The sequence below is a fragment of the Danio aesculapii genome, chromosome 18 (assembly GCF_903798145.1).
Source record: "Danio aesculapii chromosome 18, fDanAes4.1, whole genome shotgun sequence".
Classification (NCBI taxonomy): domain Eukaryota; kingdom Metazoa; phylum Chordata; class Actinopteri; order Cypriniformes; family Danionidae; genus Danio; species Danio aesculapii.
Genome location: NC_079452.1, coordinates 42,244,052 through 42,268,316, shown reverse-complemented (window position 1 = coordinate 42,268,316; position 24,265 = coordinate 42,244,052). Strand labels below are relative to the sequence as shown.

Genomic DNA, 24,265 nt, shown 5'->3' with positions numbered 1-24,265 from the left:
ATCATGGCTGATTATAACAATACAAATAATAATGCAGACAGAACCTGTGGTCTTACCTTGAAGGGTTTAGTGGAAGATACAACCTGTTTAGGATCTCTACTATCAACGACATCATCCCCTATACTTTCATCAGACGAGGCTTTCGTGTTTTTCCTCAGACGTTTGGATTTGCACTGGATTTCTGTTAACAAGCCTGGTGATAACAAATAAAAACTGGATGTAAAACTAAATGCACTTTTCACATTCGGATAATAATCACTTTTTCCTTAATAAATAATAGTGTAGATTGTAAATAGTGAACTCATATTAGCAGCCGATGACTATTAAAGTACAACATTGTACACAGACAAATAAATAGTACTAATGCTGTTTTGAAGTCATACTTGCATGTGATTTGAGGCTGAATATTCAAAGTACCATGGTAAACAATATAGGGAAAAGCATTTTTGCTTCAGTATTATTTGAACCCAAACCATTTCTGAACCCTAAGCATTATCTGACAAGAACATTGTGCTACAATAAATATACCTTTTTTTCTTACTATGGATGAATACACATGAAACGTGACTGGACACGTGAAGCTCATGTGTGATTTCACAATGTGTGTGACTGAAGCGTGGTATATTAGTTGAATTGGAACAAGTTTTTACAATGTTTACTGTGCTTCTACTCACATTCCGCAAGCATGCCCATCTCTTTGCACTTCCTGAGTTCGACACTCCTGGCATTTTCTTCGCATATACATGTCCATCTCACAGTTTCCTCCACTCTTACATTTATATACAGCATTCTTTGTGATACTCCTTCTGAAGAAACCTTGAAGAAATAGCTCAGCATCAATAAGTGAGTAACTAAAATGTTTGATATGACACATATTTGAGACACATACAGTAAACTTTGGGCTTTAGGTGGTGATCATACATCAAAAACAACAATAAGAAAGGAATGTTCTTAAAAAGGTGCAAAACTGCCACAACCAAACAATATTTTTAAGACTGACCACATAGTAAAACAGCTACACGTTGGCGCAGTGGGTAGCACGTTCGCCTCACAGCAAGAAGGTTTCTGGTTTGAGCCTCGGCTGGGTCAGTTGGCATTTGTGTGTGGTGTTTGCATGTTCTCCCCATGTATGTGTGGGTTTCCTCTGGGTGGTCGGGTTTTCTCCCACAAGCCAAAAAATATGTGGTATAGGTGAATTGGGTAGGCTAAACTATCCCTAATGGATGAGTGTGTATGGATGTTCCCCAGTGATGGTTTGCAACTGGCTGTTCATTCTGCTGTGGTGACCCCAGATTAATAAAGTGATTAAGCCAAAAAGAAAATGAATGAATGAATACATAGTAAAAACAAAAAAAAACTTTCTAAATAGCTATAAAGATTTAATATATATTTTAAAGTTTAATTCTTCTATTTAATAATTACAATATGTTTTTCCATAAATAAGTCACTTTACATGTAAAAAAAAAAAAAAAGCTAAATTAAATAACTTTAAAATAGTTAAATATTTTTTGGAGAAGCAAAATTATATAAGATAGCAGTTTTGTATGATGTATGAATATGTATGAAAATTAACTGACCATGTTTAAAGCAAAAAAAAAATCTGTTAACGTGTTTTCTCTTAAATAATTTATTTATTTAGTTATTTTTTACATTTTATTTTATTTAAACTTAAAATCTGTTCATTTTTATTTGTTTTCACTAAACCATATTTAATATCTTAGCTAATTTCATTGCTGAAGTAATTGATTGATATATTATGTTTTTACCAGCCTGATTTCACATAAGTGTTTTACATTTTGTCAATTTAGTGGCTTATTCTTATGAAAATGTACGATTTTATAAAGGAGGCATGACACCCAATCTCACTCCTAAACCCAATCGTTATTGGGGGATAAGAAAATTGTACTAAATTGTACGAATGAGATCATACGAATTTATAAGAATTAGCCACTAAATCAAAAAGTTAGGAATTGCCATGAGATTGTGTTAGTTTTACTGTAAAACAACATACAAATGCCTTCTGTATTTTTGCAGCCCCTGAAATCCATTATTATTATTTTTTATATACAATACAAATGCTTTTTGTATTTTTGCACTCTCTAAAACTCACTATTTTATTTTTTAATACAATACATATGCTTTTCATATTTTTGCATCCCCTAAAATACACTATTTTTTATTTTTTTAATACAATACAAATGCCTTTTGTATTTTTTGCACCTCCTAAAATACACTATTTTTATTTTTTTAATACAAAACAAATGCTTTTTGTATTTTTGTATCCCCTAAAATACACTTTTTTTATATACAATACAAATCCCTTTTGTATTTTTGCAGCCCCTAATAATACAATTTTTATTTTTTTAATACAATACAAATGCCTTTTGTATTTTTGCACCCCTGAAATCCATTATTTTTTATTTTTTTATACAATACAAAAGCTTTTTTTTTATTTTTGCACTCCTGAAATCCATAATTTAATTTTTTTTCTTACACAACAGTCATGAATAATTTGCACTATAAGCATCAGTTCATTCTGAAAAGCCTTAGTAAAAAAATAACAGAAGAACCAGTAACTCCCCTACAGTCTAAACTGTTAGGAGAAACAAGAAAACCGCTTTGTAAACACAGATCAAAGAATGGGTTCACTGCCGCCGTTACATTACGTCCAGTACTGTAATACAGATACTCTGGGATGCTCGATTTTCAGTTCTAGGCAGGAGACAACATGTGCAGTTGTTTTTGGAACAGGTAATTATTCCAGCATGAGCCCATGAGCACAATGACACGCATTAACTTTGCATGGCGGCGTGTGGCTCTGGTTGCCTCTATCATTATTCAGCAGAAAGCTGAGAGGGAACCCAATCCAAACTGAACGTGAAGGAGCATCAAACCCAGCCAAGCCTGCGGGACGCGGGACACATGGCCCCAGCATCTGCCCTTTGGCCATTGTCCATGCACAGGTGGAATTACACTTGCAGTCATTCAGCCAATGATTTTCCAAAGAGCTAAAATTGGGTGCATGGGGTTCCATGTCATTTATTATGTCCTTTATAAGCTATGTAGGCAGGGCTGCACTGTAAGACCAAGCACACAGTGATATAAGGGTTCAGTAGAGAACAAAGAGATCATGGAGGGGTGCAGCTATATGAAATAAAATATACAATAATAAAGGTATGAATGGCGAAGCTGTTAGGCCTCAAAGTTTAAATATGCATTTTACAAGCTTGATGTTGCAGAAATGATTATTGCTTTCAAACTGGTTTCCCATTTTCTTCATTAAATGAGAAAAAACACACAGCCATGCCCCCAAGCTCACACCATTGGTTGCTTTGTCAGGCTGGTTGGATAAATAGCTATTTAAAAAAAAATTACAAATCCATCGCCATGAGAATATAATTAACAAATGCACCAGTTATGTTATTATTTTAGCCTAAACTAATTTTAATTATGTTTTTTATGAGTTTTATTGATACAGTTTAGTATTTGACTAATGGTAAAATAGATAAATGATTCGGATTTTATTATAAGTTCAAACTCATTTGATTTTATTATATAAAAAAACGCTGGTTATGCTGTGCAAGTTTAATTCACTATAAGAATCATACATTTGTTCTGCAATCGAACTACTTTGAAGTACAGTATATAATTTGTTTCACTAAATATATCCTACTCATTAAAGTCATTAGTTTTGGAATCTGACTACACCGGTCACACCTTCATACTGTGTTCATTAACTAAAAATATATAACTCATTAAAATCATTTGATTTACATTGAGATGCGTTTCCCAAATGACAACTTTACTCACAGCTGAACTACAGTGCATCACTTGGGAAATAAAAAATGTAGTGACAATAGATCCATAGTCTAAACTATGTTATTTAAGACACAAAACCATGTTCGTTAAGATGCAACACTTCAATAATGATGCTCCTTAATAGGGTGCAGTAGCAACACAACTTCTTAAGATAAAATTTACTGATTTCACTCAATGATTCTGATTCAAATGCAGATTCATTTGCCAATCAGGCTTCCATGCAAAGATGTGAATTAATCCTATGCACAAAACTGGAATATTGTATAAAACATTTGCGAATAAAGCAGCGTTTGCATCCTGTGATTCAAAGATAATTAAATCTTCACTTCAGGAATGGAGTCAACTGGTTTTTGGAGGCGTGAAATCACCCTTTGGGAACGCAGCCATACATCACAGTTTTGGGAGATAATAATACCAAACAACTTGATGACAGACCTTGGTTCAGACATTTTAGAATGACCAAAAGAACATTTCCAGTGTAGTGGTAAAAAGTCGGTTTAAAAGTCCTACACACTTTTATTATGCCCATTTTCAAAATGTATGCGTGACTGTTTCCATTTAAAGGTTCTATGAAGCACTTTGAGATGTGCATTTTTTTATTTGATGTTTGACGTAATCTCAACTGAAACACAAAGAGAGGGCGGGACATAGAGTAACCCCTCTTCTTTTTTAAGCACAGCCAATAGCATTTCGTTGCATCACAGCTCTGCACGATTATCATGGTTTTATGATGATCCACGATAATCATCTCCTTTTTGATACAGTCCAAGCATTGCAAGCTCTTTTAGTGCAAGATTAATTTAACCCCAGTGTTACAGAGAAAGATACAGGAAGTAATTTTTACCAACAGTGATCAAATTGTATAACTAAAAACATACTAGATGAATTATGCTGAACTGTAATAGTTATTAGACATGGACAAGTGTTTACTCATTGTTTAAAACTAAGGTGTGCAGTATGAATATAATTTTATTATTGTTTTTAAGTCAGAATTATTAGCCCACCTGAATTTTTAGCCCCTCTGTTTATTTTTTCCCCAATTTCTGTTTAAAGGAGATAAGATATTTTTCAACACATTTCTAAACATAATAGTTTTAATAACTCATTTCTAATAACTGATTTAATTTATCTTTGCCATGATGACAGTAAATAATATTTTACTAGATTTTTTTCAAGACACTTCTATACAGCTTAAAGTCACATTTAAAGGCTTAACTAGGTTAATTAGGCAGGTTAGGGTAATTAGGCAAGTTATTGTATAATGATGGTTTGTTCTGTAGACTATCGAAAAAATATATAGCTTAATGGGGCTAATATTTTGACCTTAAAATGTTTTTTAAAAAAATTTAAAACTGCTTTTATTTTAGCCGAAATAAAACAAATAAGACTTTCTCCAGAAGAAAAAAATATTATCAGACATACTGTGAAAATTTCCTTGCTCTGTTAAACATCATTTGGGAAATATTTAAAAAAGAAAGAAAATTCAAAGGGGGACTAATAATTCTGACTTCAACTGAATATATGTAACTTATTTGATCTATTTTTAGTATGGAGAGCTCTGCTGTAACATGAATTTCCCTTTGGGATTAATAAAGTCTAACTAACAAACAGTGAGAGTGGTTGAGATCAAGCTCAGCAAATGAGAACTATCCTGAAGGGCACGGGACATGTCAGATACCAGAGATTGGTCAAGATTTGATGGTCAAGATTTGATGAAAAACTGAAGTATGAGGTGAAAAATCGATTGATTTCATTTAGGTGGAAGCGACAAACTGCAAGCTTTAGTTTTTTATTTCAGTTTTATATCTTCTAAATGCTATTTTTCTCTAAGTGTCTGCACACTAGTTTATTGAAATCCTTAAAGCTAACATGCTGATACTTACATCTAATAAAAATATTTAAATTTCACTGGACCTCACTGCCACAGTCCAAAATGTGCATAAAATACTGTAAGTGGATAGAAATACAGCTACTGGACACACTGAAATGCTTAAGTATGTGGTGTGTAACTATAAACACCAGCAAAAATACAAAAAGGATTCACCTTTACACCCTTCACAAGTGAGTGCATTGTAGTGATACCCCTGATGCTTTATCTCCACAGACCACACACAGTTCCTCGCCTTTGCTTTTTCCAGAGTGGCCTGCATGTCTTGACCGTTTACACACAGTCGGGACGACAGGGCAAGATTCATCCAGCTCATTATCAAAACCACCCTCCAACGGTCCTTTCCTCATCTCAAACATGGCAGACGGAGAGTACCATTCCTCCGCACCGTACTGTGAGTAGCAATGCTGACTGGAGTAATATGACGGTGATGACATGGAGGGCTCCACTGAAGTGTACTGCATGCTGGGATAGCTGGTGAAGGGCATGACCTCCTGGTCCTGTAGCAAGGGACTGTTCTGCTCTGCCAGAATATCTGAGGAGAAGATGGCAGCAGTGAGCGGTGCTTGTCAGTTTACAAGTCAAAGAGATGCAAGGCTCAAGCTCACCTTACTGATTTAACCCAGCATGGAGTGCTAATAGATCTTATGCCAACACAACAATTAGTGAAACTAAAACACACTCGGGTACTGTTACCTTGCAGAGACATTAAGATCTCCACCATAGCTCACGAGTAAGTATTATATTCAATCGGGAAACATATCTGACCTCTATCCAAATAGTAGCAGGAGATTGCGTGAAGTGTACATAATACAGAAGTCGAACACACCCAGAAATAAAACAAGAAATCATTAACCAAAGGCTCTTGGATTTGCACAATATCACTGTATGAAGGGTAGATTTATAGTTGGGTTTTTTTCAGTTTTGAGTTGTTATTTGATCATTTGGCAGTTGTTTTGTTTAGTTTGTGAGTAGGTTAAAAGAATTCACTTTGGAAGCTCTGTTATTAAACGTGGCCAGACAAATACTTTTCAAAGGTCAGCTGATGATTGTAAAAGTGGCATGATAATTGTTTTTAAAGATACGGCTGTGTGTTTAGTTTACTTGTAGAAACGTACTACAACATACTAACCTGTAACCATTGACTTCCATAGTATTTGTTTTTCCTTCTATAGCTGTCAATGGTTACTGGTTTTCAAAATATCTTTTTGTGTTCAACAAAATAAAAATACTGGTTTGGAACAAGTCATTGATTAGAAAATGACAAATAGAATTAGCATTTTTTTAATGAACCATCCCTTCAATACTTGGATAACTTGCCACTTTTTGCTTGGATTAAATAAATGTCTGCAGTATACCTAAACTGTCAACATCTAAATCTGTCATCATGATTTTTGGAATTTTTGGATTCTGTTTAGTTGCATAACAACTCTATTTTGGAAAGATTTTTAATGGATATTTAGAAGATATTGCAAATGTTAAAAGAAAATCTTTAATTGAAACCAGGCTAGTGTATTGGTCAGTATAGTCGAGGGGACACATCAAATATCTATGCCATTAAATTGAGCATAACATTTTAATTTGTATATAGTTTGTGATATGGATATTATACTGAAAAAAGTGTTGCATGCAAAACTGTCGCAAACAGTTTATTTGTGTTGAATTTAAACAAACAAATTAAATTTAACAATGTTCAACTTAATTTGTTTGTTTAAATTCAGCCCAAATAAATTGTTTACAACCACTTAACGTAAAAAAAAAAATTTAGTAAATCCAAGGAATCATCTTTGAATTATTTTTTTCAGTGTAGGCCATGACAAACCAAGACAATATTAGCGAGCAATGACTGCAATTTAAAAGCGATTAGTTGACTTCACTTATAGAGAGTAAGTAAATGTGTTGCTCTAAAAGCTATTAACTAACTTTACTTAATAATTGTAGGGCAGTTTACTCATTATCTTAAGTAAAAGAACTATATGCATAAATACAAAAAATAAATTAAGTCAACTTTAATAGTTCCAAGTTAAAACAGGTATACTCACTTTTTTAAGGAAATGTCGTCTTGTCGCTTTTAAGGTAATGGGTTTACTCAGTCAAGTAATGAATTGCTTTTTACAGTGTGTGTTGTTTCACAACTGGGCCCAAAAGTTAGGTATGCAAGAATCAACTCTTAAATCAACAGGTATCGATAATCTAAATTAACTATTCAAAACAGTATACATACCAGCTGGCTTTCAGCTTGGTGTGCCCTGGCCTTTAATAAACATTTCATGTGTATGCTTCTTTTTCTATATGCTAGGCTTTTAAAACATTCATATTTTCAACTCAACAAACACCATGGCATACACCAGCCTTCTGCAATCATTTTTGTCTGCTTAAGCTCCGCCTTTCCTTACAGTTGGCTACAATCTCATGTTCAGATTTGCCTTCATCCAATCCACAAGTAATGGATAAAGTCAACAAAATAGTTTATATTGTATATTTTTAAAAATCATATGCATAATATACATCATCGTAATACAGAACAAAATATCTATTTCCGCTTCCGTCACTTCACAAACAGCATTTGTTATTATTATAGAAAGTAGCTGTAACTAAATTTCTAAGCAAGATTTTATTTAAATTGTATGTCGATCATGACAGTCATTGAACTTAAAAGAAAAAAAATGATGGTAAAAGATGGCATTCACGCTATTAACCACTAGACATACCATGTAAATGTTGTACATGCATTATTATTTTGTTAATCACGGTCTGACCCATTTGTGAACACAAATTTTAGATACTGGAAGTTTTTTTTATATTAAGAATTAAAAAATGTTTTCAAACATAAGGCCATCTTCTTCTGTTTTATATTTGTTTTTAACAAATGTGAGAACTCTTTTTGCCAAATTAAGTGGCTAATGACAGCATTTTCCAAACTAAGATTGTTCAAGCTTTCAAATGAAAATATATGAAATATTTGAACTATATCTTTACTTCAATTAAATTTCTTCAGTGACATGTTAAACTCTGACAACTGTTTCAGTATCATGAGTGTCATACTGACCTGAAGCCTTCTCCTGAACCATGGACATTTCAGTGTGACCCAGTCATAAGCCGTATTGATTCCTAACCATCAAACGCAGTACCTTTTACTCCGTAGCATGTGTCATTGTGCCTCTTTTCAGAAAGTATTACTGTTCTCGAACACCTTCATACTTCTTACAGAAGTGCTAGTGTGAACAAAGGTTGCTATAGTTGCTCATTAACCTGACGGCCACGATTCCCTCATTCTCATTACAGCTAGTATCGATCTAGTTTTATAATGTCATCTTGGACAAAGCGTGCTAATGAAGGGTTGTAAAATTAAAGGTGACAGTTTCACTTTTTTAGCTAATAACATAAATTTGCTTCAGTTTTGTATCTTTTCACCATGGCAAAGATATACAGGATTAGCATAAGAAGTGAAGTATAATTACCGAAGTACTCACCAAAAAAGTGTGAGCTCTCTGATAAAGGGAACGCATCGTTGGGTGGGATCTGTAAGGGTCCACCACATTGACGTCATGGCCCACCCAATCATTCATTCAGAAGCCTGTATGTTAAGTCTACAAAGTGTCCAAATATCATTCAGTCCAGTGTGGAAATGATGGGTTAATTCAGCTTCTTGAAGACAAAAACAAATGGAGGAAGTGAGTTTCTTTACTTACAGATGGAGGCAGTTTTTATTGCAAATTAAGGTATCTATGCAATATACTGTAGTAAACCGTCCTGTTGCTCAGGAAAAAAGCATAAAATAAATCAGTGATCAGTGAAGTTATATACTTCAGCTATATAATTCAGATTTAAAGCAGTGATAATGGTAGACACTTCAGAAGCATAATGTCCTGTGAATCCACTCAGAAGTCATTTCAGAAATGCAGAACATAATGATTTACCAAATTATTGTTGTTTTGTTTCAATCGGAGATGGTAGAATTGCTACAAATGATTACAGTGACATTTGCTCTACACTCCAAAAATATTTTTTTTTGCTTGTTCAAACTACTTATATAAAATAAGCTGAAATAACACAATTCTTGAGATTTCATTGGGACAACTTAATTTTTTCATGTTCAATCCACATAAATTTGTTAAAAGTGTTATGTTAACTTAATCCATTTGTGTTGGGACAACATGAATGAAATCGTGTGGAACCCTGCATTTTTTACAGTGTAGTTCCAAACATTTTATTCAACACAACTGACACCTACATGTCATTGTATTTGCCACTTTATATCTCTAAATTTGCTTTAGATTGTTAAGCATTATAAAGCAACAGCATGCAACAATATATTGAAGTTTAAAAACCCTTTTACCTTACAGTTGAGGAGTGAGCATGTCATATCATGTGTAAGTAGCTAAAAATAAATCTAATGTTAGTTTATGGTTCAGAAAGTTAACTACACTTTAAATGAGGTTTTAATTTGAACTTTTAGCACTATTACTTAAGAAGCCATAAACTGAACACAGTTAAACCATCCAGGAAGTAAAACGTCACATAAATATGTTTTTTGAGAGGCTACAGTCTTAGTGTATTGTATTTATATTATACCCTCATTACAATATACACAATAATAAACAAGTTTAATACTGTTTGTGTCATGAAGCGGACAGGAGACAGAGGTAAGGAAACGTTAGGGTGTTTATTAAATGACAACAAAGAGCACATGAAGGATAGCCAGGAGGATCAGGAATGATGTTGGGGTCTTTCCTCCGTGGCTGGTAACAGGAATACCACGAGGATGGACAGCACACACCAGATACAGCTGACAGAGGATGACACAGACTTGGAAGGACTGGAAGACAGGACGATACGGGAGGACCAGGAAAGACTAGGGAGGAATACAAAGAGAACAGGTAAGTAAATCGTTTGTTTAGCTGAGGATGACTACGCTGAGTGGTCTCGCCTCAGTTTGGCCGCTTTCGTCGAGACGAGCCCGGACAATGAGCGACTGGAGTGCTGTGCTTTATCTGGTGCTCGTGAATGTGATGCAGCTGTGTGCTCATTAGAAGTCAGGTGATGGTGATCTTCGTGATGTGGGGATCGTGAGAGCCTGACCAATCCGTGACAGTACCCCCCCTCCCCAGGGCCCGCTCCTGAGGGCCGACACTCCGACGCCGTGGTGGTCTCCCTCTGCCTCTAGGCGCTGGGAACTCAGGATTGGCTCTCATGAAACTCCACCATGAGACTAGGATCGAGAATATCAGCTCTGGGAACCCATGTCCTTTCTTCGGGGCCGTACCCTTCCCAGTCCACCAGGTACTCCAACTGGCCACCACGACGTCGGGAACGCAAGATCTCCTTCACTGCGTAGACGGCTCCTTCTTCTAGGAGCAGTGGAGGAGGGGGTTCCTCTTCGTGGTCAGGCTCTGTGGAGGGAAGAACAGGAATCGTGATAGGGTTTCAGGAGTGATACGTGGAATGTAGGGTGAATACGGTAGTGAGAGGGTAATTGTAGTTTGTAGGTGACGGGGTTAACCTGTTCCACGATGGTGACGGGACCAACAAATCGGGGACTTAACTTGCGAGAGGGCAGTCGCATGCGTATGTCCCGGGTGGATAGCCCACACCTTTTGTCCGGGTGTGTATCTGGGTTCTTCAGACCTTCTCCTATCGGCGGTTACCTTGCTTCGACGGACTGCACTCTGCAGATGTTGATGAGCCTCGTCCCAGACTCTCTCGCTCTCCCGGAACCAGTGATCCACTGCGGGGACATCGATGGTTCGCCAATCCCAGGGAAAGAGCGGTGGTTGGAAGCCCAGGACGCCACTGGAATGGCGTGAGTCCGGTGGAGGTTGCCGCAGTGAATTTTGGGCATATTCTGCCCAGCCCAAATACTGGCTCCAGGAGTTCTGGGGACCACTGCAGAAGGTCCTCAGGAAACCGTCCCACCTCTGAATCTTCCTCTCTGTCTGCCCGTTGGTTTGGGGATGATATCCAGAAGAGAGGCTGACGGCCACACCTAGAGCTTGAAGAAGGCTTTCCATAGACGTGAGATGAACTGTGGACCTCTGTCCGACACAATATCTTCTGGAATACCAAATGACCTGAAGACTTGATTAAAGATATTGGCGGCAGTTTCAAAGGCTGTGGGAAGACCTTTCAGAGGGATTAGTTTGACAAACTTTGAGAATCTATCTACTATGACTAGAATACAGGTATTACCTTCTGACGAAGGGAGGTCAGTGATAAAGTCCACTCCTAGGTGTGACCAGGGACGGTTCGGAATCGGCAAGGGATGGAGCTTTCCAGCGGTAGATGACGTGGGCTCTTGGATTGGGCACAGTCCTTACAGCCCTGAACATATTGCCTCACCTCCCTTGGCCAATGTTTGGCCACCAGAATCGTTGGGATACTAGCGAGAGAGTATTGTTGATCCCTGGATGTCCAGTGCCTAGCGAGGTATGTAAGGAGTGGATCAGATCTACCCGGTGTTCAGGTGGTATGAACTGCCGATGAGGAGGGCATCCCGGCGGAGCAGGAGCTTCCGGAGTGGCAACGACTGGAGGAGCGTTCCAGGTGATCGGACAAATGGAGATGTGTTCGGGAAGAATCTTCGTTGGGAGTTCTTCATGATCGTGATGCTCGTGTAAACGAGAGAGAGCGTCTGCTCTTAGATTCATTGGGTCCTGGACGATAGGAAATGGAGAAATCAAAACGTGAGAAGGAAAAGTGACCATCTGGCTTGACGTGGACATAGTCTCTTGGCCTCTTTGATGTACTGGAGGTTTTTGTGTCTGTGATCACCTGGAACGGATGTTTGGCTCCCTCCAACCAGTGACGCCACTCCTCCAAGGCTAGCTTGATTGCTAGAAGCTCCCTGTCTCCTATGCTTAATTCTGCTCGCCGGGCTCAACTTCGAGAGAAATAGGCACAGGGATGCAGTCGGGGCGGTGTATCATGATGTTGAGATAATACTGCCCCTGACGCCGGTGTGGATGCGTCCACTTCCACCACGAAAGGAAGATTTGGGTTAGGATGAGTCAGGAGTGGGGCCCTTGGAACTCCTTCTTAAGAAGGCGGAAGGCTGCGCTGCTTCTTTGGTCCACTCCAGTCCTTTGGTTTACCTTGAGGAGATTAGTGAAGGTGATGTATCCTGCTGTAGTCCTTGATAAATCGTCTATAAAAGTTAGCAAACCAAGAAACCCTGTGAGCTCCTTATGGAAGGTGGGTTCTGACCAGGATAGAACAGCCTCAATTTTCTTCCCATCCATACGTATACCGGTTTGGTCAATGATGTATCCCAGAAATGAATCGACTTCGGTGGAAATGAGCATTTCTTTTCTCCGCTTTGAGGTAGAGGTGATGTTCTCTCAAATGTGTGTAGGACCTCCGCAACGTGTTGGGCGATGTTCGGCCTCACTCCGGGAGTAAATGAGGATGTCATCTATGTACACTATACACAGTGGTGAAGAAACTCCCGGAGGACTTCATGAATGAAGTTTTGGAATACGGAGGGGGCGTTGAACCAGACCGTAAGGCATGACCTCATATTCATAGTGGCCAGTAGGGGTCACGAATGCTGTCTTCCATTGGTCCCCCTCACGTATTCTTATCAGATTATACGCGCTGCGGAGGTCCAATTTAGTGAAGACTTTAGCTTCTCGAGCTGTTCCAAAGCGGCTGGTACCAGAGGAAGGGGATATCGGTATTTTACTGTACCGTTATTTAGGACCCTGTAGTCGATGCATGGACGCAGCCCTCCGTCCTTCTTGGCCACAAAGAAGAAGCTTGAGGCGGCTGTGATTTTGAGTGACGTATGTACCCCTGACTCAGAGCCTCCCTTATGTAATCTTCCATTGCCTGATTCTCTGGAAGCGAGAGCGGGTAGATCCTACCTCTTGGCAACTGGGCATCTGGAACTAGGTCGATCGCGCAGATCCCATGGCCGATGCGGCGGTAGCTGGGAAGCTCTCTTGGGGCAGAAGACATCATGAAAGGAGCTGTACTCCTTAGGAATGTGGATAACTGCTTCTCAGGAGGACTCTCGACCGATGTTGTAAACAAGAATGGGGTTCCGACCTTGAAGAGGGAGATTTGGAAAACAGGTAGGTGTACATCCAGATCCCCATTTCTTTATCTCTCCTGTGCCCAAGAGATGATGGGATCGTGCTTCACCACCACGGCGCCCTAGAATGATGTCCATATTTGCACCCATCCAGAACCAGAAATTGAATCCTCTCTTGATGTAACAACCCCACTTGAAGAAGGATGTCTTCGCATTGTCGATGGATAACGGGTCGGAAGATCGAGTGCACTGGGTTCATCGGTTGTATCTGGTATATATGCGAGGACGCCTCAGAACGTAGGTGGAGTTGACGACAGAGGGATTGGAGATGAAGTTCCCTGCTGACCCGGAGTCGATGAGGGCTGTGACAAGGAGAGGAAATAGAGGCAGTAGTTATTTGTACGGTGGTAGTAAGTGGTTTACATTGTTCAATATTCGTACTGAATACACTCACTGAAGTCCGAATGGGACGAAGGGGACACTCCATACGGGTGTGTCCACTGACACCGCAGTATAGGACACATACCCGGGTCAGCCTCCTCTGTCGTTCCGCTGATGTCAGTCTTCCAGACTCTATTATCATGGGTTCTGGTTCTGGAGAGGCTGTTGACTCAGGCGATTGGAGGAGTGCAGACGAGGGGGTGATGGTGTCCTGTTGATAGGAACGGAGACGATCGGAACATCGGAGAGAATGTTGGATGAATCTCTCCAGACCCATAGTATCATCTAAGTGTGGCCAGCTGGAGTCGGAGAGTGGGTTCCAAGCCGAGCCGGTACGTGGTCAACAACGATCTCTCATTCCATCCACTTGCAGCTGCTAGAGTGCGAAACCGGAGAGCATATTCCTGTGTAGATAGAGTACCTTGCTTTAGATGATACAGCTGCTCTCCAGCGGCTACTTCCCCATCAGAACGTCCAAAACACCTCTTGAAATACTCCGTGAAGGTAGTGATGGAATTCATGACCGGCCCGGCTTGGTTCCAGATCGTCTCAGCCCATTTAAGTGCAGGCCCAGAGAGTAGTGATACGATGTAGGCGATCTTTGACTTATCTGTGGATATAGAGAAGGTTGCATTTCGAATAGAGGGAACATTGTAACGAAAACCATTGCACTCCCCCGCTCCGCCTGAGTAGGGCGCTGGTCGGGCCATGGGACTGGAAGGAAGGGCCGAAGAAGAAACTGTGGAGCGGAAGTGCTCGGTGCTGGTGGTGCGTTGGAAAGTGGAGCTTGGTGGCTGTAGAATCCGCTTCAACTGGTCCACCAGCTCTTGAAAGTGATCGGGGGTGCTCATGTTGTCGTCGTTATTGGTCCGGGCTTCTGTCATGAAGCGGACAGGAGACAGAGGTAAGGAAACGTTAGGGTGTTTATTAATGACCAACAAAGAGCACATGAAGGATAGCCAGGAGGATCAGGAATGATGTTGGGTCTTTTCCTCCGTGGCTGTGTAACAGATACACGAGGATGGACAGCACACACAGATACAGCTGACAGAGGATGACACAGACTTGGAAGGACTGGAAGACAGGACGATACGGGAGGACCAGGAAGACTAGGAGGAATACAAAGGAGAAACAGGTAGTAATATCGTTTGTTTGCTGAGGATGACTACGCTGAGTGGTCGCTCAGTTGTCCGCTTTCGTCGAGACGAGCCCGGACAATGAGCTGACTGGAGTGCTGTGCTTTTATCTGGTGTCTCGTGAATGTGATGCAGCTGTGTGCTCATTAGAAGTCAGGTGATGGTGATCTTCGTGAGTGGGGATCGTGAGAGCCTGACCAATCCGTGACAGTTTGAGAAATCCTGATCAGACAGTTTTAAAAGCTTAAAGTTGAAAGTGTTCAGTCTGATGTAAACATTTGAGGTCAGGCTATCGTGTTTTGACACAATACCCTCATCATGTTGCTTTAGGGACAGCGGTAGCAATATTGTAGTCACATTTTAGCATTTTTTGCTGTATATAACATGTGCAAACCAAATGCTAGTATCTTTGAAGACCTTTATAGTATCTTACTTGTGCTTGCTAACATGTTTCTAGCATGTTTAGCACATCGCTAGCATGTAACTCATGTTGCTTTCTTTACACTTTTCTAGCATGTTTTAACAGTACAAATATTTTTATTACAAGTGTTAGCATGCTTTAACTATTGTTGACATATCTTAGGCTACTTTTTATACTGTCATGTTTTGTACATGTCTTATTACTTGCATGATAATATTTAAATTGTTGTAATGTTTTAGCACATTGCTTACATTGTTTTAACATGTGGTTAGCATCATTTAGCATATTGCTAACATTTTCTCTTTTTGTGATGGATGGATAGATTTTGATGATATTTTTTAGTAAAACGATAAGTTCATTAGACAAAAGTAGTCTGAAGGTCTGAGTTTGTGGTATCTGTATAGCTTGAAATTTCTAGGACAAGTTGTAGTCAGAAAGGTTTGTCTCATGAGTAGAATACTACACTATAAAATCCAAAATCTTAAACTTACTTAAATCATTTAATGAACCATTTTGATTAAAATAAAATAGTTTTACTCATTGTTTAGCTTTACAGTGAAATTTATAAAAGCTATATAAATACGGGTGTCTGAATCGCAACTAAATCATCATAATATATTAATGTTCAAGCATTTGTTGACTTTTTGATATTAAATGTCCATAAAATATCAACATTAGCAACATTTTAACAAAAAAAGTCAATTCTAAAAACATTCTATTGAGAGTAAAACATCAGCCAAGCTCTTTTTCTCTCAATATTTCACCGTACATGCAAGTAATACATTAGGAAAGAAAAGTCACAGCACTGTGATTTAAGATTTGTTTACAACCCCACAGTGTCACAAACTACAGGCCTCAAGCGTTAGCCATACTGATTGATTCCTCAGTCCCAACAACCAGTTTCCCACATAACGCTTTTTATATAATTAATCCAGTCCATAATTTCCCATAGGACTACATGCTCGTACACACAAAGGGGTCTCCATAACAAAGTCCCATTTCAAATCAAGAAATCTCCACACCCACCCTGATCACCTAAAGAAATAAATAGTATCACTATCTGATTTATTTCAGTAAGATGAACGTTTTCTTACCAGATGCTGTATGCTCTCAAATCCCGTCTTGTTATTTAAAGCCATACGGTTTTTGGGAAAAGACCTCAAGCTGATTGTGTGTAGCAACTGGACAGTTGTGTGAGCGGATGGGGTCATGGGGAAACAGGACAGTGGTTATTAATTAAACTATCTATCTGTTTCTCCTCATGAGTACTAGCAGTCCCTCCCTCTGCCATCAGATCCAAACTTTGGCTGACAGGCTAAAAACGCAGCATTACCTCCTTAACAGCGAGAGATAACCAGCACAACCCAACACATTCCCTCGCACTTACTCATATAAACAATATTATTACTGTCTCTTATGGCAGTTATACCATTTGCATTGAAATACAACTGCTTTATTTTGGCTTGTCACTCAAAAGTTTGATATTTTGTCTTCATATTATGAGCTTATGATGGTTTAGTTTTAAATTGTGAGTTAAAGTTTGATGGATATTAGTGTGCTTGAAAGAACTGGAGTTTACTTCAGGGTCTGATGCATTGCTCAATTAGCAATTACTGCAGCTTGGCTCATGTTGTTATAAACGGGCATGATGACACAATTTGCAACACATGTTTGGCTGACAATAAACCATGGTCCCAAAATATACTCTGAAAAGCACATTCACATGTTTGTGTCATGTGCTACTAACTTTGAGATTATAAAAACAAGTTCAAACTAAAGTCATTTTTTTTGTTACTTGAAATAAAATAAACATAAACTGAAAAATATAACATATACAGTATATACAAACACTCGCACTTTATTTCAGCTAGTTGTTAAAAACAAAATGTCATGTTCTTTTAGGTTTAACTTAAAATAGCTAAGAAATCAATGACATAAATTTTTATTTTATACAAAAGTGCACAATTGAATGAGGATTGAGCAAATTAACTCCACAATTACTACTACTACTACTACTATTACTACTACTACTACTACTACTACTACTACTACTACTACAGTTTTTCTCAATTGCTTTGGCAGATTTTTCAAAACAGTCTCTAAACTCTAAACATTCTCTAAATATTCTCTAAACTCTCAGTGCAAATGTCAAAACTGTTGTCATTTTGCATGTCTTCAAAATGTAATTACTCATCCAAAACATTTAATTAATGCTTCAAAACCTAGTTATTGTGTCAGTAATTTGGCCAAGGCCACCAAAACAAAATGTATTTGTCATCGTGTGAGCCACACTGCTCAAAATGATTAGTTGTTTTTTCACCAATACAGTCAACCATGGAAATTAAGGTTCTGATCTGATATATGTTGAGAATAGTACATTAAAATATGAACATTTGTACTCATACAGAGATTATTTCTGTGCGAATGTATTACATGCAAAGTGCAATCTTGCTTGTCCAATTACTGTATTGTACATTTCATATTTCTTATGTTACCACTAATACACAAAAATACCACAAAATAAACATCCATGAAAGAAATCCTTGGTGAATATTGTGACACTGTTGTTGGTCTTGCCAGAAATTACAGTACAAGTCTTCCAATTGCTCTTCCACAAGCATGATGCTGCAGTTCAGGAAAAAGCGTAGTGATTGTGATTGTGTCTGCATATACAGTAGTGAAGTGGATCAAAGCTGTCCTACTGTAAGACAAGAATGGGTGTTGCTGAATCTTTGATGAAACGTTTTGATCCATCTCAAACGTTGACTACTACTGTATATATGCTCACAGAATTGATTGGTTAAACTGTTGATTAAAATTGTATCACAACTAGAGGTTATTTACCAATTTAGCAGACATTATAAATCAGATATCAGATATACAGATATATCAAATATCAGATATTTATGGTGTAAACATGTGCCTATACAAATGTTTGATAGTTGAATAAAATGTTTTGAGTGTGATGGTTTACACGATGAAAAGTTGTGAAGAGTTGGACAGTTTAGATGAGAATTGAACAATTGACCAGTTTTGATCAACAATCCATATGCAATTAGTTTTTGTTCAAACTACAGAAATTTGTACTTACGGTTTGCACACATGCGCCAAAGCATTTGCAATTTGCTTAAATCAATAAGAAATGCCAATCTGAACTGAACAGTAAGCTAATTGTTCAGAGATCTAAACTTCAATTGAGAATTGAGCCAAAGCAATTGAGAAAAACTGTAACAATAATAGTAATAACAACAAAAGTGTCTTTCTTTTAAACTCTTATATTTACATAAACATAATTATGTTTTAAATTTCTGTTCAAAATGACCCATGCTAAGCCTGTCTATGTATAAACTATACATAGCTTTGTTTACTTCAAATTAGTTGTGCAAAACAGTTTTGACTGAAAGATTTAAAAGTTTCAATGCTTTCAAACCACTGTTTTAATTAGCTACATGTACATTTAGCACATGGCTAGCCATTCACTGTTTGCTAACAGTTACTGTAGAAAGTTGCTAGCACTCTTAGTAGCCATGTTTTACCACATTGCTAGCATGTTTTATCATATTTTAGTATGAATTAACACAATGCTAATAACTTTTAGCATATTGCTAACATGTGCTAAGCTTGTCTTTAGTCATAGATAGATAGATAGATAGATAGATTAGATAGATAGATAGATAGATAGATAGACAGACAGACAGACAGACAGACAGACAGACAGACAGACAGACAGACAGACAGACAGATAGACAGATAGACAGATAGACAGATAGATAGATAGATAGATAGATAGATAGATAGACACCTATACACTCTCATTCACACACATACACAACGGCCAATGTAGCTTACCCAATTCCCCTGTAGCGCATGTGCACCCGAAAGAAACCCACACCTACAGGGGAGAACTCCACACAAAAAAAATCCAACTGACCCAGCCGAGGCTCAAACCAGCAACCTTTTTGCTGTGAAGCGACATTGCTACCCACTGCGCCACCGCACCACCTATAGATAGATTAGTATAGATTGATTGATTGGTATAGATACTGTAGATAGATTTATTATAGATAGGTAGATGGATAGACAGACAGACCGACAGACATAGACAGATATATGGACCCAAGTAGTGAGATTTCTCTTGACCAAACGTGATGCAGGCCATCGTCCCTTTATAATTGTATCTAAAATATATGTAACAACAAGCACTTAATGATTTACCGGCTGTTGCTCCATCAGAGCGTCCCTTCTGAGTCAACAGACAGAGCTCTGAAATAAACAGACCTTTGCCATAGGCTGTGAGTGTGAGCTGGAGGACGAGCTCTGTGTGGCCTTGTGGGAAGGACACACTCACAGCTCCATTAAAAAACTCTCAGCAAACACTTCAGCTATTTTCTGACTCACGACAACACACAACGGGCACCATTTTTTCAACCACCCATAAAAAAGCTCAGTTTTGACAAATATTTTATGCATTTTTATGTCCAACTTAATAACAATTTAATAAAAGATTGCAACCTAAGCCAATTAAGTTTAATAAATAAATTTAAAAAGCATTTAGATTTAAACTTAACACTAAATAAAAAAATTGAAAACTTATAAAAATGTCAAAAAAAAAAATATATACATATATATATATATATATATATATATATATATATATATATATATATATATATATATATTTAATGGAAAGTATGAATATAAAAACTACAATTCTACATAACAAAATAATAGCTAAAGTATGGTTTTCTTTTCATTATGTGAAACACAACCAAAATAAAAAATAAACAAAATATACCACCAAAATTAAAAACTATAATACGAATGATATGTGGTGCAATAACATTCTTAAATCAGGGTAAAAATATGCTTATAATGATGTGTTAATAATAATGTTGAGGTTTAAGAATAATGTTTTAATCTTAATTTGTGATAAACCCAAACCAAAGCGACCTGAAAGACCTGAAAATGGAAGAGACTACAATTACAGTCAATGTGAAATAAAAGTGCTTACTGTTTTAGAATGATAAAGGCCGATGTAGAGATAAGAGCATCAAACAGCAGCCGAGAGTAGACAGACATGTCAAACATGAGCTGTCAAGGACTGCTGCACACAAAAAAATGCCATTTACACACTAACAAGGTTCACAACCTTGAACTTTCACAAGATTTACCTAAAAAAGACCGTTTGTTAACACATAGTAGAGTTAAAATGAAATAATTTACTAACATGAACTAAGAATAAACAGTACTTGAAATTTGGAGAATACTTGCACGACATTTATTATGTAAATCAATCTTTTAAACATTAGTTAATGCACTACTGAGTTAATTACTAACAATGAACGACTTTAATTTCATTAACAGACATTATTAATAAAGAGAAATAAACATTGAAATACATTTATTGTTTGTTCACAGGCGTGGCATGGTGGTTGAGTGGTTAGCACTGTCGCCTCACAACAAGAAGGTCGCTGGTTTGAGACCTGGCTGGACCTGTTGGCGTTTCTGCACTGTGAAAAATGCAGGGTTCCACACAATTCATTCATGTTGTCCCAACACAAATCGATTAAGTTAACTTAACATGTTTAACAAATTTATGTGGATTGAACATAAAAAATAAAGTTGTCCCAATGAAATCTCAAGAATTGTGTTGATTCAGCTCATTTTATATAAGTAGCTTGAACAAGCAAAAAAAAAAAAAATCTGTCTGTTTGCATGTTCTCCATGTGTTGGTGTGGGTTTCCTCCGGGTGCTCCAGTTTCCCCCACAGTCCACAGACATGCGCTATAGGTAAATTGAATAAACTAAATTGGCCGTGTATGTGTGTGAATTAGAGTGTATGGATGTTTCCCAGTACTGGGTTGGAGAAGGAAGGGCATCCGCTGCGTAAAACACATGCTGCAATAGTTGGCGGTTCATTCCGCTGTGGCAACCCCTGATAATCAGCGACTAAGCTGAAGGGAAATGAATGAATGATAAATGTTTGTTCACATTATTAACACATAACCCAAGTAATTTAGTTTAGGATAACTATTACAAGTATTTGTGTAAACTGAACTGAAATATTGCTTAAATTCAAATTTGAAGTATAGTGACAAAAATAAAACTAAAATAATCCCCCAAATAGTCATGTGTAAAATAAATAAATAAAATAAAGCTGCTGAAACAAGAAACTTTAAAAAGCTAAATCAATATATTACAGTTTTTCTCAGTTGCTTTGGTGCATTTCTCACAACAGTATTTACATTTGCACAACAGTTAATGCATTTCTCTAAACAATTAGTCATTTCTGCACATCATAGTAGCATTTTTTTATTCCTTCCAACAAATTGCAAATGCTTTTGAACATGCATCAATTGCTTTTATACAACTCTCTGCTGCTTTATAACATTACCATTTGCTTATGTCATGTCAGTCAAAATTAACTAAACTTGTGAATGCTGAATAGTCATCCTATATAAAACTAACAGTCATTTCATTACTTGAGTCATTACATACAAAAATGTTAAGTTGTCAAAATCTGTCAAGCAAATTTTAAAAAACTTTTTAAATCTTTTTTTTTCTCCTGAAAATGTCTTAAAGTAAACATTTTCATGAAGGATTTACAGACCTGATGTAAGTTCAGTTCCAATTTGTACTGCAATATTGTTTACAGTTGTGCACAGCTCTATCCAAAGGAAGTTTATGTTTGTTGTAAATAAGGGTCTGACTCTTTTGCATTGACAAAAATGTACAGAGTAAACTGTCATAGTAAAAACATGACAAAGCCATTTGACTATCTTGTTTATAAACAATGGTGTCAGGACTTTTTTAGTCTTGGTGACACTGACAGTTTCATTGACATGAATACTTGCTTTTGAGGAATGAGCTATCCATTTTGAGCAAGTGACAACCTTTTGCAGGTTATCAACTTGGTTTTGCAGTTTGTACTAATTGTTTAGAGAAATGCATTAACTGTTGTGCAAATGTAAATAGTGTTGTGAGAAATGCACCAAAGCCACTGAGAAAAACTGTAAAACAAAAACTTTAAAAACATATTTTATTTTAGACTATAAAAGTGGATGCTGCTCAAAAAAAAATGCTGCTCAACAGATATAAGAATTTTTATACTGTGTAGAATAACATTTGCATTAAAACTATATCATTAAATTGTTTTAATAACAAGACAGCCCATCCAAGTTTTTCTTTTTAATATAATTTATATTTGGGACAGACAGACAGACAGACAGACAGACAGACAGACAGACAGACAGACAGACAGACAGACAGACAGACAGACAGATAGATAGATAGATAGATAGGATAGATAGATAGATAGATAGATAGATAGATAGATAGATAGATAGATAGATAGATAGATAGAAAGATATATAGGTAATAGCTTATAAGTAATAAAACAATATGAGTGTTCATTTTATTTTATCGTTGTTAGTTTTTTCTCTTCTTTTTTCTGTAATTTTATTATCATGATGCAGCAAAGATATTATATTTCAAAAATCTGCAATACGTTACCAAACGGATGACAGAGTTTTGGGTGGTCGGGCTAATGTGTTTAAGAATAGCGATAACGTGAAGGATGTTTACTCCCACATGACACAAACCAGGAGATTTGCAGCTCGCTCCCAACAAAGACAAAGTGAGCCAATTTAAGCATCTCAGCATAAAATAAACAAGCATCTGAAAAAGAACATGCTGTGAGATGTCAGTCTCGCTTGCGTCTTCTTCGGTTTCTTTTCTTCCACACTTGACTCATTAATACTGTAAGACGCCATTTAAACTGAGTAGTCGAATGTACAGTATCTAAATGATGCAACTACATTAAAACATTGTTTTGATTTACATTTGTTATAATGCTATAAACATGGCTGTGATTTCAATGGTTAAAAACTATAAAAATTCTACAGTAAAAAATCTCTGTAAAAAAAACTATTTGAGTCAATTTTCTGCACAGCTTTGTTTGAGTTGACTCAACTTCCATGAGTGTAATTTCAATGGTTAAAGAACTATAAAATGCTACAGTAACCCAAGTTCTGTAGTCATCTAAAATAAAAGCTGCGCAGCAAGTTGCCTTAGTTGAGTCATCTTTTTATTTTTTATAGTAAGTTTCCTTAATATATATCACAAGTTGACTTTTCAGAATTCACAGCATGATGGTGTTTAGTAGTGTTTAGTGTGAATGACAATAGGCATCTTCTATATGTGCTCAGCATATAAGTACACCCCCTCACAAATCTACCTTTTAAATTCATATTTTTAATAGGAAGCTATACAATATTATATTTGTGCATACATTAGATTAGTCAGTACTGCAGCCAAATCTGGAGCTTATCTAACTTTAAAAATATGAAATATTAAATACAAATTTAAAAAAAGAGGAAAAATCTAGAGAAGCAAAAAAATGAAAAATTTTGTTGAATTTTTGTAGATTGTCATTTGTTTTGCAACATTTTGCTTAAATTTAATTGTATTATCTTTTAATTTCTAAATATTTTTGGTGACTAAAATATTATTTTAATAAATATATCTTT

The 24,265-nt window shown here is 37.0% G+C and overlaps 1 pseudogene; it reads right to left on the bottom strand.

Annotated features, from left to right (window-relative positions):
* LOC130245366 (bile acid receptor-like) overlaps positions 1-8,914 on the bottom strand; it is a 28,842-nt pseudogene extending 19,928 nt beyond the window's left edge.
* Between the last annotated feature and the right edge of the window lie 15,351 nt (positions 8,915-24,265).